This window comes from Anolis carolinensis, chromosome 1, assembly GCF_035594765.1.
Source record: "Anolis carolinensis isolate JA03-04 chromosome 1, rAnoCar3.1.pri, whole genome shotgun sequence".
In the NCBI taxonomy this organism is placed as follows: domain Eukaryota; kingdom Metazoa; phylum Chordata; class Lepidosauria; order Squamata; family Dactyloidae; genus Anolis; species Anolis carolinensis.
Window position 1 is genome coordinate 209,238,712 of NC_085841.1, and position 20,235 is coordinate 209,258,946.

A 20,235-nucleotide genomic window follows, 5' to 3' on the forward strand; every position below is an offset into this window, starting at 1 on the left:
CTTAGATTCGGTGAGCTAACAATGGTACGTGTGTTCTACCACTGTAGCAAATCTCATTAGGATACCCCACAAAATGAGGGAGAGAGAAGCCCCTCAAGTTTCCCCATTGACAATGTTTTCCTTCATGCACATGCACGTCTGCCATTAAGTACATACAAATATTCTGAATTTTTGTCAAGTTTCGAATTTTTTGATTCAAAATTCAAAAATGACTTTAGAAACAAAGCACCAGTACCCCCTACTTTCAAAGTGAGTATTGAACCATTTTTTTCATGGGTTGCACATGCCTAATAAACATATTTGGGCTAGCAAATTTGAGGCTATTTTAAGTTTTTAACTCCTTTCTCTGATTTGAATGGTCAGCCTTCTGAGTCACATACCCCTAGACTCACCATACCAGACCCCAGGACTTTATGGTTAGCAGGGATGATAGTTTCATTTGCCACCATCCTTGCCTACAACCCTTGCAGTAGTGAGGAGGGCTGGTAGATTTTCTTATCTAACAATATATTGTAAGATGCTGCTCTAGTTGTACTGTCATAAGGATCTGACCTTCACCCATGACCCCTAAATTACTGCAGCTAGATCATGGCAATTCAGATTCCAGTCCTTAGAACACTTCCTTGAAAGCATATCTCACTGAATTCAACAAGATATCACTTAGTAAATGTGTATATGGGATCTGATGTAACCTATTACTTTGTACTCCGGGAAAAAGAAACACTTGGAGAAGCCCCTAGACCAGTTAGGGTCACATAGTCCATTAAGGCTCTTGAGAAAATTATGAAAAAGGTTTTAAAAAGGCACTGAAACACAATTTGTAATGTAACAGGAAAGAAGTCAAAGACAAATGTATGTGTATGTGTGTCTGCCTGATTTGATCAATCCAGTTGTCAGCTCACCACAGCCGCTCCTGAATGAACACACGAGACTCTCTGTGATATCACCAGAAACTTTACTGCAGGAAACATAAACATCCGAAAAGCCAAGAATGGGAGACTCCGGCCAACCATCCTTTATATACCCTCCCCCTCATTTGAAAAGTCTCTTCCCGCTCAGTAAAACCCCGCGCAAATTCCCCGCCAAGTCCAGCAGCCGTTTCTTCTCCGAGTCCTGAGACGCAGGTGTCTTATCAATGTCAGTGACCCTGAAACTCAGAGCCACATACAGGCTCTAGTAGCAGGGTTCTGACATGGCGTCCTCCTCCCCTTCGTCCTGGAAGGAAAAGACTAAACACAACTATTGTTCTCCGCTGTCCAGAGTTCCTTTATACTTTTTTAACAGGCTGCAATGGAATACCGGGTGTACCTTCCCTAGGTCCTTGGGTAGCTTCAGCTCATAGGTCACTTCGTTTATTCTTTTCGCTACCCTGAACGGCCCTATATAGCGTGGAGCCAATTTCTTAGATGGGAACCCCAATTTCAGGTTTTTTGTGCTCAGCCAAACCAGATCTCCTTCGCCCAATTTGTCCCCCTCTCGGCGCCTACGATCTGCAAAGAGCTTGTACTTCTTTTGTGTTTCCCTCAATGCCTCCACCACGGTCTGCCACCCTTGTTTAATTTTGGCCGGCCATTCCTTGTCGGTCTGGCCCTCTCCTTCCTTCCACTCGGGTAGCCTGGGGAAAGGTGCCACCTCCTGTCCGTATACTATTTCGAATGGGGCACGACCTGTGGCCGAATGTACGGCCCCGTTAAAAGCCATCTCAGCAAACGGAAGAAGGTCCGCCCAATCGTCCTGTCTATAATTGGTGTACATCCTCAAGAATTGGCACAGTGTCTGTTGGGTACGTTCGACCCCCCCGTTGGTCGCGGGATGAAAAGCCGAGCTCAGATTCCTTTCCGCTCCTAACAGCTGTAAGAATTTTCCCCAAAATTTTGCAGTGAATTGGACTCCCCGGTCGCTAATTATTTTGTCGGGGCACCCATGTAGGCGATACACATGCTTCACATACAAATCAGCGAGCTTTTCAGCCGAGGGGAGTTTTGGCAGGGCCACAAAGTGTGCCTGTTTTGAGAATAGGTCCAATATTGTCCAAATGTATCTGTGGCCTCTGCTGGGGGGTAGTTCGCCTACAAAATCCATTGCCACGCATTCCCATGGCCTCATGGGCTCCACCACCTTCTGCAATAGCCCCTGGGGCTTCCCAGGTGGTGTCTTGCCCTCTGCACATAATTCACACTGCGTGACGTACCCCCTGGCGTCTTTCCTCATTCCGGGCCACCAGCATTGTTTGGCCAACAGTTTAATAGTCCTGGTGGGGCCTAGATGACCTGCACCCTTGTTATCGTGGCATTTCCTTAACATTTCTTGTCTTAAACATTCAGGAATATACAATTTCTTATTAACAAACACCAAATCCCCACACAGTTCTCCCTGTTCTTTGTTCGTTTGTAACCATTTGTCCATTCCATATGCCCGCTTCAACTCTTCCTCCCATATTTCTCCTCCCCCCGTGGAAATGGCAGTGCGTTTGTTTTCTTTGGCTGCTTGTGCTCGAGTCAGTACTGCCAGGCCCCATTGCTTATCTAGGAAAAGGCTCCCCTCAGATTCCTGAATTCCTCCCCCGTGCTGAGGCATCCGAGAGAGAGCGTCAGCGAGTATGTTGTGTTTCCCCTGGAAGAACTTGAGTCTGAAATCAAAACGGCTGAAATATTGGGCCCATCTAATCTGCTTCGCTGATAGTTTACGAGGGGATCTCAGATACTGTAAATTTCTATGATCAGTCCACACCTCAAACGGTGTTCCACTTCCTTCCAGGAAGTGTCTCCAGCACTCTAGTGCTTTCAGAATCGCTAAGGCTTCTCTCTCCCAAATCGGCCAGTTTTTTTCTGTATCGCTAAATTTTTTCGACAGATAGCCACATGGCTTCAGGTTCCCCCCCTCGTCTTTCTGCAGCAGAACTGCCCCATATGCCCGGTCTGACGCATCGCAATGTAGTACAAAGGCCTTAGACATATCAGGGTGCTGTAGGACAGGCTCCTCGGTAAAACGCTTTTTTAGGGCTTCGAAAGCTTCCTGGCATTCTATTGTCCAGGTCAGTTTGGCCCCTGGGGCCTTCACTTTGGCTGTTTCTCCCCTGCCTTTAGTCTTTAACAAATCCGTTAATGGCAAAGTGAGGCGCGCAAAGTCCTTGATAAATGTTCTATAGAAGTTTGCGAACCCCAGGAAGGATTGCAGCTGCTTCCGTGTTCTGGGGGCTTCCCACCCCCTTACGTCTTCCACCTTCGCAGGGTCCATCGCCACTCCCTGGGAGGAAATCCTATACCCCAGAAAGTCTATCTGGTCTTTATTGAACTCGCACTTGGCAAGTTTCGCATACAGCTTCGCTTCCCTCAACTTTTGTAGGACTTCCCTGACTAGTTCTACGTGTTGCTCCTTGGTCCGAGACATTATCAATATGTCATCTAAAAAAATAAAGACTCCCTTGTACAATAATGGATGCAACACTTCGTTGATTAATTGCATGAACGCGGCCCCTCCCCCGCATAAACCGAATGGGAGCACACAATAATTGAATAATCCGAAGGCGCAGGAGAAGGCCGTCTTCCACCTGTCCTCTGGTTTGATCTGCAATTTATGGTAAGCCTCAATTAAATCCAATTTAGTGAATATCTGTCCCTCCGATAACTGGGCGATCAAGTCCTTCACTAAGGGTAGAGGGTATTTATTTACAGTACTGATTGCATTCAGGCCCCTGTAGTCAATGCAGAGCCTCAGCGTTTGGTCCTTTTTCCTCCTAAACAACACAGGTGCCCCTAAAGGGGAGTTCGAAGGTTCTATGAAACCTCTCGCTAGGTTTTTATCAATGTACTTTCTCAGTTCCTCCTTTTCCCTAGCCGACATCGGGTATATCTTTGCCTTGGGAAGCTCTGCTCCTGGGACTAGCTCTATTTTCACTTCAACTCTCCGCTTCGGTGGGAAATTGTCTGCTTCCTTCTCGTCAAACACGTCCACAAAATCCCGATACTCTGGGGGTAATTTATCTGCCAGTTCTGCTATTCTGATAGAGTCTTCCTCCCCCCTTTTCCCCGGCTCCCTCTCAACTTCCTGACTCCCTTCTTCCAAACTCATCCCGAAGATCATGCTCTTATCCTCTCAGTTGATTTGCGGGTTGGCCTGCCCCAGCCACGGCATGCCTAGTATAACATTATAGCTGGCTATTTGTGATATCACAAATGACACCTTTCCTTCCCAACTCCCTATCTTACACTTTACATCTTCGGCACTGTACCTAGCTAACGATCCTGATGCTGTGGATCCGTCCAACTGCGAAAATGCTATTGGGGATTCTAGGTTCGTCCTTTCGCATCCTAATCCCTCGGCTAATTCAGGGGAAATGATGTTCCTGGAACATCCACAATCCACAAACGCTTTGCAGGTTGCTTGTTTGCTGCCATTTTCAAGCTGAATGGGGACCACTATCATAGCTTTGTCCTGACTTACCAACCCCCCCGAATGGTGCCTCATCGGTGTTTCTTCCTCGGCGCGTTTTCCTGCCACGGCTCTTGGTTTGGACTGGCCTCCGCTTTCCCCTTTTCTCTGCCAGCACTCGGCAGCTCTGTGGCCCAACTGGCCGCACACAAAGCAGCCACTCCTGCTGGCGCTCACGTTCCCTGTCGGCTCCGCTCTCCTCCCGGCTGGGGCTGGTCCCTCCTTCCGGCTCCCCTCTTTCATCTGCGGCCGTTGCTGTAGCGCTCCTCGGTGCCTCCTCGCCTGGGCCAGCGATGTCTCGACGCGCCCCGCCAGCTGAATCCATCCGCGCAGTGTTTCAGGCTCATCACGATGCACCGCCCAGGAGAGGATCTCCCGCCTGAGCCCCTCTTTGAAGAGTTCCATCTTTGTCACTGCAGACCATTCCGGCACCTTTTCGGCGAGGCATTGGAATTCCTCCGCATACTCAGATACCGACCTCTGCCCCTGGGAGACGGTCTTCAACTTCTCCCTCGCCCGGATCTGCTCCAATGGATCTCGGAAACGGGTCTCCAGGGCCCCCATAAAGCGTCGGACTGACCCCAGACATGGGTCGCGCCGCGCGTGCAGCTGAACGTACCAGCTAGCCGCTCCCCTCTTCAACACTGCGCCAATGGCCTGTATCCGGCTGGATTCCGTTCTAAAAGTGTGAGCATTGTCCTCCATATAGCCCCTCACCGTGGTAAGGAAAAAATCCAGTTCAGAGGACTCTCCCCCAAACTCGATCCTTAGTTCCTCTCGTCTCGGTAGGGGTCCCTGTGGTGGCAATCCCCAATTCTCCGCCCGTCGCAAGCCCCCTTGCGGGCCAGTGGGCCCCGCTGCCGTTTCTCTTGGCCCTGTGCCATGCCCGGCATTCGCCAGGGGCACCAGGGTCTCAGCTGGGAGCGTAGCCGGGATTCTCGGAGGCTTTTCCCCTTCGTCGTCACTCTCCTCCACCCGCGTCAGGCTTGGTTGGGTCTTAGGCCGGGCGCCGGGCTCCTTTCGCATTTCCCTTCCCTTCGGTGCTGGGAGGTCTGCAAAGCCCTGGCTGCTTCCCACGCTCACGTCCCACATTGAGCCAGCCCGAAGTTCCCTTCCTCTCTCTGGCTCCGCCAAAAACGCCAGGCGCTCCATCGCCCTCGACATTACTGCCAGGGTGGTCTCCATCGCCGACATCCTCTCCTCCAGAAACACCATCCTTTGTGGGCCTGGGGAAGGTGAACCTTCCTCTCCTCCGGTGCTGTCTCCCCGCACCACTCCACGCCTCTGGGTTACCCCATTTGGCTGGGCATAAGCGGTGGATGACGCCAGGGCCGCCAGCTGGTGGAACTCAGCGTCCGGCTCGGGAGTGGCCCTTCCCGACCTTCCTCCTCCTGCGCCCAAGAGTTCTTCATCCTCCGCTTGCATGTTACACCTCACCGCTACGGCGGGATGGTGTCTATATTCTTGGCTTAGTGTCAGCTCACCACAGCCGCTCCTGAATGAACACACGAGACTCTCTGTGATATCACCAGAAACTTTACTGCAGGAAACATAAACATCCGAAAAGCCATGAATGGGAGACTCCGGCCAACCATCCTTTATATACCCTCCCCCTCATTTGAAAAGTCTCTTCCCGCTCAGTAAAACCCCGCGCAAATTCCCCGCCAAGTCCAGCAGCCGTTTCTTCTCCGAGTCCTGAGACGCAGGTGTCTTATCAATGTCAGTGACCCTGAAACTCAGAGCCACATACAGGCTCTAGTAGCAGGGTTCTGACACCAGTAATTCTCTAGATGTCCAATCCAGTAATTCTCTAAGAATCCCCTGCATTATACATGATATTATTAAACAAAAATGTATATTAATATATCTTATTAAAGAACAACAAAAATGAATTCAAACACCCAAGATGCATAATTTTAAACAGGCAGGTTTGGATGATTCATTTTAAAAAGTTAACATTAGAAGACTCAACAATGTTAAAGGTTTAATATGCAATCTGAATGCTTGTTTGTATTTCTCTGTTGTTACCATCAGGGTGTTGATGAGCACATATTTATCCACAAGCCACTAATTTACTGCCACTTTGCCCATGGTATTGGAGAACCTCATTACTTTGCAGTCTCTGATTGGAATAAGCTGACCAGAATTTTAATGGAGGCTTTAGAGCACTACAATGAACTTTGTTTTTTTTGAGGATGCCATTCAGCACATGTAAGTTTTTTCACCCCAGGCATGTGGGGAGAGGCTCTTGAATGCACATCACTACTGAAATGAAAATTGATTTTCACGTAATCTGTGAAGATATTCAGAAAAATGGTCTCATATAAAAGCTTAGGAGAGGGCAAAGGGTTCTCTGTCAATTACTGGGTCTAAGATGGGCATACAGCGCTCACTTCAAAAGTGTCTTAGTCATCATCACACTCTTTAAAGGTACAACTCATAGTAACCTGTTGGCTTTTGCTCATCGTGACCAGCCAGCAACACTGCTGCTGATGTCAAATCCACAGTAGACACCAAGGCCAAAGAGGGCATGACCTGTAAGGATATTTTAAGACTCATTTTGCAGAATATTTCATCTCTTTCATAAATTTTACATTTCTTGACATGTGTGTGTGACAGAGAAAAGGGGGTTGTTTAAAACTTATTCTGGAAATCCTGGGGGAGGGAGATGGCTTTTCCCTTTCTGTTCTTTGGTCTTACGGTTTTTCTGGTTTGCAGTATCAGTTTCACTGATGCTGCTTGTTTCCAATACAAAGAAACTGAAAGATCAAAATGTGATTTTGAGGGGCATATTTGCATAATCTAAATGTTTTTATTCATATCCTCATTCCATGATATTCTATATATTCTGTTCATAAATGTCATATTAATGGTTTATATATGCCACATAAGTTCCAAACACATATTTGAAGGAATTTTTAGAATCCTTTGGTGGATGGTAGGAGGGAATTGGAAACAGGATGGAGAGCAGATATGGTGGATGGGGAAAGCTAAAACATATGTAAGCAACATATTATTTGCATGGGCCCTATGTCTGACCCCTTAGTTATCATTTGTTATGGACTGGAGCAAAGTGCAATATATGTCTCAATATGATGCCACATGAATGTGAATGTACATTGTAGTTGTTTTCTTAATTTGTTTATTTTATGCTTATATTTATTGTTGATGTATTCTGATTGCTGTTTATGTGATTTTAATATGTTGTAAGCCGCTTTTGGTCCCGTGAGGGAGAAAAGCGGGATATAAATAAAGATTATTATTGTTGTTGTTATTATTATTAATCTAGCTGGATGTCAGCAAAATCTCATCAATTTCAGTAAAACAGCATTTGGTTTTGAACTCACATAAATGTCCTCACGCTTCCATATCAATAGGTTTAGCGCCATGGGTAGTTAATGCAGTCACCAACCCACTGATATGAAACCCGCTGACCAGGACTATTCCTGGCAGAATTCTAGGTTGGAGAGGAAGAGCTACAAGCATGTTGGCCTCTTCTGCAGAGTAACTACTAGTATGCTATAGTGCACACAGACACACACACAACAAAAGGCAATGAGATGGGATAAGAGCCATACGGCTAAGCTGGTATCCAGCCAAATCATCCCTTGAGAATTTGTTTTATTTTTTTGTGCCAGCATTTACAACATTATGATATAGTTAGTAAATCTATTAATGATATCTGTTCTATATTGGGTTTTTTTTTTAATTGCTCTGGCATCTTGGAGCAGTTTTAGATTCCACAAGTATACTTGTATATGTATTCTGCTCAAACTGAGCATAGCTAATCTGTATGGCAATGGTGGAACTGTTTCCCAGGGAGTTTATAAAGACTCTTCCACTGGGATCTGCAATAGAAAGCAAATTAATTTTTCATCTTGTTTTGTTTTTTATTAATCAAGAAAAATGTACTTAATTACTCTGGCAGGAAGTCATGCATGTAGAGGCTGAGCTCAGCCTGAGGCCAGATGTCAAGTAGTCTCAGCAAAGATATGTTCTTGCTGAAGCTGTGATCCCAGAAGAGAATAATCTCATCAATAAAAGAACCGTGTCCTCCTGGAACCTTTTGGAAACTTCAAAACAAGGAGATTCCACCACACTCTAAAGCAGCATAGTCCACTACTGAACAGCTGTTACTGTCAGGAAACTCTTCCTGATACTCAGATGGAATATCTTTTCTGCAGTTTGCATCCATTGCTCTATGCCTTTGTCTCTAGAACAGTAGAAAACAAGTTTTCTGCTCCATCATCAAATATTTAAATGTGGTTATCATGTCACCTTTTAACCTTCTCTTCTCCAGGGTAAACCTACCCAACTCGCTAAGCCATTCCTCTTAGGGCTTGGCTTCCAGACCTTCTCCCATTCTGGTCGCTCTTCTCTGGACATATTCCACTTTGTCAATATCTTTCTTGAATTCTGGTGCCCAGAACTAGACATAGCATTCAGGGTGAGGCCTGACTAAAGCAGACTATAGTGTTATTATTTCCCTTGATCTCAATTTTTTTCAGCTACAAAGCCTTTTTTGGAGCAAAAGTTTCTTGTGGAGCTCCAAGAAATGTTATGTTATGTTATATTATATTGTATTGTATTATATTGTATTGTATTGTGTGTGTGTGTGTGTGTGTGTGTGTATGTATGTATGTGTGTATATATATATATATATATATATATATATATATATATATATATATATATCAGGCATGAGCTACGGCAGTGGCAAAAAAGGGGAAAGAAAGAAAGACCAATACAATATTTCGATGAAGAACAATTTTAACCAACATAAACTGAACAATATTTCAGTGGAAGACCCCTGGGGCCATCCAGTCCAACCCCCTTCTGCCATTCAGGAAAAGCACAATCAAAGCACCCCCAACAGATGACTACCCAGCCTTTGTATTATTATTATTATTATTATTATTATTATTATTATTATTATTATTATTATTATTATTATTATTATAGCAGAAACCCCAGAGGCCATCCAGTCCACCCCCTCCCCTTACGCCATGCAGGAAAGACACAATCAAAGGCCCCCTGAGTAATAGGAGGGAAATAGGGTTTTCGAAGCAAAGAAAGAGGGTGGGTTATCTGGCTGGTGAGAAAAAGAGTCTGGGCAATGAGGAAGGCATGGGGAAAGGGTCTGGGTGGCAAAGAGAAGAGTGGGCTGTGAGAGAGGTAGGGAAGAAAGGGTCTCCGCCCTGGGAGGATGCTGCTGTTGCTGCTGTTGTTTTCAGCAGCTCAAAACTTTAATTTCCCTGCATTTCTCAGGGGGAGGGAAGAGGAGGAGGCGGGAAGAAGCATGGTTCTGCAGAGCCCCTCACTATCACCCGCAGAGCCCTAAGGGTTCCATGGAGCACAGTTTCTGAACCCCTGATCTAGACACTATGCTAGATCAAGGGAAGTAATAAGTTCTGTTTGGTGCTGTTATGCCTAGGAAGTAACATGATCCAATTACTTGCTAACTAAAGACCTTGTCACATTAGGTGCCCTAACACAGGCAACAGAAGGGGGAATTCGCCAAGCATTGTGTTGAATCTTTCAGGTAGCTGGGGAAATTTTATTTAGACAGTCTCATCATTTGCCTCACCTCAATAGTTACACCTCACAAATGTGTGATTAATCATCTTTTAAAAAAAAAAATAGGCAACTACTCAATTAGGATGGTCATGAAAACCTGACTATAGAAACAATGAATATATTTCATGATGTCACTGAATCCAAGACTCACAGTACTCACAAGAACTTTTTCATTAGAAGAGATGATGACATTACCTTGTACCCCTATGTCCCTCTGGCTTCCTTGTTTCCACTGTGTTTAGCTCCAATCCTCATAATATCAGGCAGCCAGGTGGGTTTTCCGAGCTACAAGTTGTTATCTTCAACTACTCCAGTTGTCATGCAAGGTTGTTCAGACTTTACATAAAACCTGCTCCTTGTGGACATACATGGAACTGGTTTGATTATGTGGATGGAGCCCCGATGGCGAAGTGTGTTAAAGCGCTGAGCTGCTGAACTTACAGACCGAAAGGTCACAGGTTCAAATCCCGGGAGCGGAATGAGCGCCCGCTGCTAGCTCCAGCTTCTGCCAACCTAGCAGTTCGAAAACATGCCAATGTGAGTAGATCATAGGTACCGCTCCAGTGGGAAGGTAACGGCGCTCCATGCAGTCATGCCGGACACATGACCTTGGAGGTGACTACGGACAACGCCGGCTCTTCGGCTTAGAAATGGAGATGAGCACCAACCCCCAGAGTCAGACCTGACTGGACTTAACGTCAGGGGAAACCTTTATCTTTACCTAGACTAACATAATTGTCTACTACTCTACAGTTTTTGGTTTGTTTGTGGGTGCTGGCAGGTTGCTGGGACTGTTATGATGAGTACCTTTGATCACTACCCCATTGCATGCTATTAAGACCATCTGTGTTATCACCAGACTGTTTGTGAACATGGCAGTCTTTATGTATTAATAGAAAAGGTTCCACCATTTCAATACAAAGTACATGTCAATTTCATTCAGATAGAGAAGAATTATTTTTTTTAAAGCCAGTCATTTTCAAAGTCACAAATACTTCAATACTAAAAAAGTTCTCAAAAATCAGTTGTATTTTTCATCTCCTTACTTAAAAGAGGTTGAGTGTAGGGCTACCAACTTTTAATTAGTTTAGTGGTTAGATTAATTAGTGAAAACCGTAATAGCCAGTTAGATATTTCCATCCATTAACTGATAGAGGGTCATTGAAGGGCAAATTGCTTTGCAGACTGCACAGATGGATAGGTTCCCTTCTTACTGTACCACATCAGATGACCTTTCCATTCTACGATTTAAATATAAAACCTACAATATTGTAATTTCAGAGAAACACTTTCATTCATTCACTTCTAAAAAGATATCAATATTTTTCTTTGATATCTATTGAAAATATGTAAAATATATTTAATTTATTAATCAAGTAATAAAGTAAAATATCTGACAAGATTACAATATAAGATTACATCTATTTACTTGGAAAGAAGTCCTCAACTGATTAAAAAGACAAAAAGTCCTAGGTTTTATTTCTGTCCTTTCCAATCTCATATTTAAGATTCATAAATATTTGTTTATCCAAGAATATTTTCTGTCAATTCCTGGTACAATCAGAGACTATTTATATCAGCTCGCCAGAGTGGTTTATTATAAAATAAAGAGAAAAAAACAAGAACAAAATGTGGGACGTGTAGATGTGCCATTAATTAATTATCATTAAATTAACAGAGTTCCTGGACCTTTAACCGTTTCAGGGGATTCAAATATTATAGATTTTTAAGCATAGGGATTGTTCATAGTTTGAGATCCTGCTTAATGAATCGGATAGTACCTAGCTTTGCTTATATTCAATGGCATCAGCATCATATATATTTGATGTGGCTTTTCCATGGTAAAACCATGTTCAAGGCAGCCAACAGTAATTCAGAAAAAATACAATACAAAAACTTCAAGATATTTTAGTAGCAATTAAAATTCAAGTAGTAAATATAAGTAAAGGTTTTTCCCTGACATTAACTCCTGTCATGTCTGACTTTGGGGGATGGTGCTGATCTCCATTTCTAAGCTGAACAGCCAGCGTTGTCCGTAGACACCTCCAAAGTCATGTGGCCTGCACGACTGCATGGAGTGCCATTACCTTCCTGCTGAAGTGGTACTTGATCTACTCACATTTTCATGTTTTCAAACTTCTAGGGTGGCAGAAGCTGGGGCTAACAGCAGGAGCTCATCATGTTCCCCAGATTCGAACCATCAACCTTTTGGTCCTCAAGTTCAGCAGCCCAGTGGTTTAATTAAATATATATTGATTAAATAAACTACTTCACACTAAGATCTAATTTAGACAAGGACAAGAATAAAGGCTAGCATTCACTTTATTCAAAACTAAATAATAGGCATGTCCGATCGATGAAAAAAATGTTTCAATTCTCGTTTCTAAAGTAGGGGGCCTGGCGCTTCGATATAGAAAGTATTTCCAAATTTTTCACCCAAAAAATTCGGATATTTCTGAAAATTCTTAATGATTCTAAATGTTTCTAAAATGGCAGACGTGCATGCGCAATCGCCAAAAAAAAGGAACCGGGGGGGGGGGGACTTTTAAGGACTCTCCCGCCCTCATTTCTTGAGCTATCCTCATCAAATTTGGTACAGTGTATTTTTTTTCTCTGCCTTCGCTCTCTATGGTATTACATGATGTTTTGGGGCTTACTTTGTAAAGGCATAACCTAATTAGATGTTTAATAGGCTTTTCCCCATGCCCCTCATGTTATCCATCATATTCCCTAATGCAATGTTATTCTGGCCCGTTTTGGTTGGTTAAGTGAGACTCTACTGCATTCATAGTATTTCTCGTTGTTTTGTTTGTTCTTTTAGGGTACTCTTTGTAGCCCTTTCTTTCAATAGCTGTCATTATGAAGAAAACCATTGTGCTACCTATCTGGATGGGGATTGGTTACTGAGGTATTTTGCTGACTGACTGACTGCATTCGATTATTTTGAACGCTTTATTTGGACCATTTCCTCAAAAAAAATTAAATCCATCATATATCCCTGTGGCATTTTAGAGATCTATAGCTTGTCTATGGTACTCGGGATAGCTCTTGTCCCACTGTTGACACAGGGTCCTAAGATGCGACCCTCTGACCGACATCGTGGACAAGGCATCAAGACCAGAATGACACATTTTATAGAATTATGAAGTTCTAACTTTTTAATTATGAAATAGATGGCATCATACAACTTAAAACGCAGGATTTGTTCTCTTTGCCAACTTTGCCTTTCTAAAAGTATTGCAATAGTTTTGGGATCGCTTAATGCAGCAATCATCAAATGGCAACTTAAATTTGTCTTTTCACAAAACTGCTATCGTTGGAGAAAGGGTATCCCCCTAGAAGGACACCAGGATAGAGGAGTTCATTGTGCCTGCCCATCATCGGTGATAAATAGAGGAAACAAACAATGTCCCAAGAAAAGGTCCATCAGAAAAGCGGGAAAAGAAGACTTGGTGTTAGGATGATAAAACCTCTGGACTTTGGAGAGGGTGCCTCACTTCAAAGGAATCTCTGGAAATTTCAAAACAGGATGGTTGGCCTTGAGGAAAACCAATTTCTCAACAGCATAGAATCATAGAATCATAGAATAGTAGAGTTGGAAGAGACCTCATGGGCCATCCAGTCCAACCCCCCGCTAAGAAGCAGGAAATCGCAAGGGGATCCAGCAAGCTGCAGTGAGGGGTCACAACATCGCCGGCCATGCTGAAGACCCTCTCGCTCTGCACGCTGGTTGCAGGGCAGCTGAGGAACTTGTGAGTGACGTTGGCAAGATGCGGCCACACATGTTCTTGGGAAGACCAGTAGGCCAACGGATCACAGGAAATAATACCCATGAGCCCAGGAGCGCCAAGAGGGGCCCCAGTCATAGAGTCCATGAATGACCTTTTCCCCAGAAACTCAGTTCAACTAACCTAGCAGGCAACCTCTAGTCTGAATTTAGAAAGGTGCACAAGCACCTATACACCCCAGTGGGGGAACACAAGGCAAACCTCATCATCCCTTCAGGCAGAAGGCATAATCTCCTCACAATACCTTCATGCACCCAACAATTGATTCAGACCGAAAGGTCACAAATGCCCTGCATGACCTTCTCATTGAAACACATTCAAGCATGCCAACACCCTTTGCCACCCATTATTTCACTGGCACAAACCTATTGTTCTTGCTGAGGCTGACAGGAACACAGTCATGTCAGACCCTACCCACATTCTTATCTCCCACATTCCTACCAGAGACAGATCAAGAAACAGCCACAACACTTCATAGAATCATAGAATCATAGAATAGTAGAGTTGGAAGAGACCTCATGGGCCATCCAGTCCAACCCCCTGCCAAGAAGCAGGAAATCGCATTCAAAGCACCCCCGACAGATGGCCATCCAGCCTCTGCTTAAAAGCCTCCAAAGAAGGAGCCTCCACCACGGCCCGGGGGAGAGAGTTCCACTGTCGAACAGCTCTCACAGTGAGGAAGTTCTTCCTGATGTTCAGGTGGAATCTCCTTTCCTGTAGTTTGAAGCCATTGTTCCGTGTCCTAGTCTGCAGGGCAGCAGAAAACAAGCTTGCTCCCTCCTCCCTATGACTTCCCTTCACGTATTTGTACATGGCTATCATGTCTCCTCTCAGCCTTCTCTTCTGCAGGCTAAACATGCCCAGCTCTTTAAGCCGCTCCTCATAGGGCTTGTTCTCCAGACCCTTAATCATTTTAGTCGCCCTCCTCTGGACACTTTCCAGCCTGTCAACATCTCCCTTCAACTGCGGTGCCCAAAATTGGACACAGTATTCCAGGTGTGGTCTGACCAAGGCAGAATAGAGGGGGAGCATGACTTCCCTGGATCTAGATGCTATTCCCCTATTGATGCAGGCCAGAATCCTGTTGGCTTTTTTAGCTGCCGCATCACATTTAACTTGTTGTCCACGAGGACTCCAAGGTCTTTTTCGCACACACTGCTGTCAAGCCAGGCGTCCCCCATTCTGTATCTTTGATTTCCATTTTTTCTGCCGAAGTGAAGTATCTTGCATTTGTCCCTGTTGAACTTCATTTTGTTAGTTTCGGCCCATCTCTCTAGTTTGTCAAGATCGTTTTGAATTCTGCTCCTGTCTTCTGGAGTGTTAGCTAGCCCTCCCAGTTTGGTGTCGTCTGCAAACTTGATGATCGTGCCTTCTAACCCTTCGTCTAAGTCGTTAATGAAGATGTTGAACAGAACCGAGCCCAGGACGGAGCCCTGTGGCACTCCACTTGTCATTTCTTTCCATGATGAAGACGACACATTGGTGAGCACTCTTTGGGTTCGTTCGCTTAGCCAATTACAGATCCACCTAACTGTAGTTTTGTCTAGCCCACATTTTACTAGTTTGTTTCCCAGAAGGTCATGGGGGATTCTGTCGAAGGCCTTACTGAAATCCAGGTACGCTACATCCACAGCATTCCCTGTGTCGACCCAACTCGTAACTCTATCGAAAAAAGAGATCAGATTAGTCTGGCATGACTTGTTTTTGGTAAATCCGTGTTGACTATTAGCAATGACCGCATTTGTTTCTAAGTGTTCGCAGACCACTTCCTTAATGATCTTTTCCAGAATCTTGCCTGGTATCGATGTGAGGCTGAATTCGTCCTTGAATTCGTTTAGAGTGGCCAGATGTTCCTGGAGAACTTGTTTCCCTATTTGGGGTTGGATTTCCCCCAATCCTTCGTCCATTCCATGTTGCTGAGGTTGAAGATGGCTTTCTTTTTGTGAGAAGACTGAGGCAAAGAAGGCATTAAGCAGTTCTGCCTTTTCCCTATCCCCTGTCGCCATCACCCCATCTTCTCCTCGCAGTGGCCCTATCGCCTCCTTTTTTTTCCTTTTTCTACCAACGTAAGCAAAATAGCCTTTTTTGTTGTTTTTTATGTCCCTGGCAAGCCTGAGCTCATTTTGCGCTTTAGCCTTGCGAACCTTTTCCCTACAGGTGTTGGCTATACGTTTGAATTCTTCTTTGGTGGGTGATTTCTCCCCTTTTCCACTTCTTGTGCATGTCACTTTTGAGCTTTAGATCAGTTAGAAGACACAGGTTCGCAGTCTGGGGGTTCTCCTGGACTCATCGCTGAGCCTGGAACCCCAGGTCTCGGCGGTGGCCAGGGGAGCCTTTGCACAACTCAGACTTGTGTGCGAGCTGCACCCGTTCCTTGGGAGGTCTGACTTGGCCACGGTGGTCCACGCTCTGGTTACAGCTCGTTTGGACTACTGCAACACGCTCTACGTGGGGCTGCCTTTGAAGACGGCCCGGAAGCTTCAATTAGTACAACGAGCGGCAGCCAGGCTTATAACTGGAGCGGCGTACAGGGAGCACACCACTCCTCTGTTGCGTCAGCTCCACTGGCTGCCAATATGCTACCGAGCCCAATTCAAAGTGCTGGTTTTGGCCTACAAAGCCCTAAACGGTTCCGGTCCAACTTACCTATCCGAACGTATCTCCTCCTATGAGCCCATGAGAACTTTAAGATTGTCTGGGGAGGCCCTGCTCTCGGTCCCACCTGCCTCACAAGTGCGGCTGGTGGGAACGAGGGACAGGGCCTTCTCGGTGGTGGCTCCTCGGCTGTGGAACTCCCTCCCCAGTGACATCCGGCAGGCTCCATCCCTTCTGAGTTTCAGAAAAAAGGTAAAGACCTGGCTTTGCGAACAAGCGTTTAATGAATGAATTATGATGGCTTTAACTCGGTCCGGACTAAGGTTTACGTGCAAGGTTTATGTGGATGAATGGATTAAGTATTTTATTATACTGTTTTAAATGTCTTTATTGGATTGTTTTAAATTGATTGTTTTAATTGCTATGTTTTATTTTTCTACTGTATTGTGAGCTGCCCTGAGTCCCTTCGGGTGAGAAGGGCGGCATATAAATGAAGGAAATAAATAAATAAATAAATTAGAAGTTCTTTGGACATCCATTCTGGCTTCTTTGCACTTGTCTTATTTTTTTTCTTTGTTGGCACTGTTTGCATTTGCGCCTTGAGTATTTCACTTTTGAAAAACTCCCATCCATCCTTAACTCCCTTGTTTTTTAATATTGGCGTCCATGGAATGCTGCTCAGTAATTCCTCCATTTTTTGGAAGTCAGCTCTCTTAAAGTCCAGAATTTGACTTGTCTTAGTTTCAGCATTCCTTTGTATTGCAAACTGCAGGAGCACATGGTCACTTGCCCCTACGGATCCGACCACTTCGACTGTATTGATCAGGTCTTCCACATTTGTTAAGATTAGATCAAGAGTTGCTGATCCCCTTGTTGCCTCTTCTACCTTCTGGACCATAAAATTGTCTGCAAGGCAAGTGAGGAATTTGTTGGACTTTGTATTCTTGGCTGAGTTTGTTTCCAGCAGATATCGGGATAATTGAAATCGCCCATGACTACTATATCTCTTCTTTGTGCCTGTTTGGTCAGCTGTTGACAGAAGGCTTCATCAAGTCCTTCATCCTGACTCGGAGGTCTGTAGTAGACACCCACGACAAGATCTTTTTGAGTCCGGGTTCCCTTGATTCTTATCCAGATGCTTTCAAGCTGGTTTCCCGGATTGCAGTCTTGCATTTCTTCTGCAACATAACTGTTTTTGACATATAAAGCTACTCCCCCTCCTCTCCCCTTTGTTCTATTTCTGTGAAAGAGGTTATAGCCCTCAATGGTTAAATTCCAGTGATGGGAGTCATCCCACCAGGTTTCAGTGATGCCTATGACACCACACAGATATGTGCGGTGCTGTGCTAAGAGTTGGAGTTCGTCTTGCTTATTTCCCATGCTCTGAGCATTAGTGTAAAGACATGTAAGCCCCTGTGACCTCCCCTTGAGCTGTTTATTTGGGATTATTGTGCTATCTGTACTTGGTCCTTGCTGTGTTTGTGCAGCCCTCCGTTTAGCCTTTTGGCGGTTTCCTGTGGTCGCCAGGCTGTTGTTCCCCTCCCCCAGTGGATCTAGTTTAAAGTGCGCCTGATGAGGTTTGTGAGTCTGTGTGCAAAAAGATGTTTTTCTACTTGTGTGAGATGCACCCCATCACTTGCCAGTAGTCCATCCTCTTGGAAGAGTAGACCATGGTCAAGGAAGCCAAAATGCTCCTCTTGACACCATTTTCTGAGCCAGTTATTTACCTGTACTATTTTTCCGGCCCTTGGAGAGCCGTGTCCTACAACGGGGAGGAGGGATGAAAAGATCACATGTACATTATACAGTTTTAGCTTTGTTCCCAGAGCTCGAAAATCATTTGTGATCTTTTGAAAAGTATGCCTAGCGGTGTCATTGGTACCTACATGAATCAACATAAGGTGGGGAGGGTGATGGGGCTTTAGGAGCCTGCTGAGTCTCTGAGTGATATGATGTATTTTTGCCCCCGGGAGGCAGCATGTTTCTTGAGCCATCCCATCTGGTCTGGAAATGATGGCTTCCGTTCTTCTAAGGAGGGAGTCACCTACTACCAAGATCTGTTTCCTTTGAGGCTTGACAGGGTCCCTTTTGTGCAAGACAGTGTGTATGTCCCCTGAAGAGTGTTCCTGTTGAAGTGAATCATGTAGGTGTAAAGTGTTGTCCTCCTCCTCAACATCCCCAGTGCATTCATCAATGACAATCCATTGAGATACATCCGAGAGCCCATTACTCTCCCAAGGATGTTCCTGTTGCTCCTGGTCTACGATTGGGGATGGAGCATTTGCATGATTACATAAGTGTGAATGTGGTGATGCACTGTCCCCGTCAGGGCTATCCCCTGTGCATTGATCAAGGATGGCCCACTGAGTGGTATCTAAGAAACTGTGGTCCTCCACAAGATGTGTTTCCTGATTGTATGTTAATGGTGTAAGAATTTCAAATCTGTTGTGTAAATCCAGCTGAGCAGAGGAGTTCTGCGGAGGCTGCCTGGTCCTGTGTCTCCTTCTATGGGTGATTTCCTTCCAAGCCTGAGAGTTGTCTACCTTTGAGTTGATCTCCCCATAAGGTTCCTGATCATGGTCATGGTGGTGTTGGTGTGATGCAGGCTGCAGATCTACAGCAGTGTGTTGTGCAGTGTCCAAGAAGAGCTCGAGTGCCTGAATGTCCTTAAGGGTCTTAATACGGTGCTCGAGCTGTTGGATCCTCTGCTCCATCAGAGTCATCTGTTTGCATTTGGAGCAGATGTAGTTGACTAGTTTTTGTGTGAAAAAGCGGAACATGCCACAGCTGGTGCATGTGATGGGAATGTTTTGCTTTTGTTGCATCTCTTGGTGAGTGTGGTGGCCAAGTGGGATCTTTGTACAGTAAAGTAATATGCACGCACTTTATGTGCAGACTGCCCCAAACCACCTCTTTGTGTATTTGTTTATGTTGTTTTGTTTCCTGTATGTACTGCAAAAGATAGTTAGTAAAGACACTGGCAAATAAAGCTTTCCCAGAAACTCAATTAACAGGGGACAATGCCTGCTGTCAATCAACTTATGTACCTGGCTCTCTTTCAACACAACAGTCACACGACAGTTAGACTTTGACCACAGGAGCCAAGCCCACACTCAGTTTAAAATCTTAGCCAAATCTTAGCCAAATCCTACCTGAAGCCAGGGAGCAAAAATGTCTTCCTGCTGCCTCTGCTTCTGCGAGAACCAACTTCAAACTGAGCAATGACAGTTCATTAAAATTCCCACCAGCTGCGGAGACCAATCAATGACAGTGGCAGTCAGCATGCTTTAGCCAACCAGCACGTGAATTCTAGCTGGTTCTGGTCTGAACCAATTAGCGATCAGAGTGTCAAAAGTCAATTTTTTAAAACTGCTGTCAAATTTCTATAAATGTTTTTGTGTATTTTTATTGCAGGATATCTGATTTGAGAGTGCAAACTCTTTGGACATTAGTTTGGCCGAAGTTAATGAAAGCCTTTGCCTTCAACCTGTTTGTGTCTCATCCGATCTTTGGAACTAGGCATGCAAGGGGCCCTGAGCCTGTGGTTCTTGTGACACTGAAATCACATAACAAATTTCTTTATCTGTGCCCAACATGTGTGTGTGTGTGTGTGTGTGTGTGTATAAGCCTGAAAAGTTAAAAAATACCATAACACTTCTTTGTGTTCTCCTGCTAAAAAAGCACCAAACCTAGAAAAGCATGCTGTTCCTCATCACTGAGGAATCAGGGAGCTCAAACATGATTCTTAGCAAACACAGGTTGCCATATTGTGCAAATATGTAATTTCCTCTTCAGATAATTTGAATTTTAAAAGCTGAATCTTTAAAAATTCCTTTCATGGGGT

General features: G+C 44.7%; 1 protein-coding gene across 1 annotated transcript in view; it reads left to right on the plus strand.

Annotated features, from left to right (window-relative positions):
• The window catches only part of LOC100566766 (dynein axonemal heavy chain 11), a 371,602-nt gene that overhangs the window by 141,690 nt on the left and 209,677 nt on the right, over positions 1 to 20,235 (plus strand).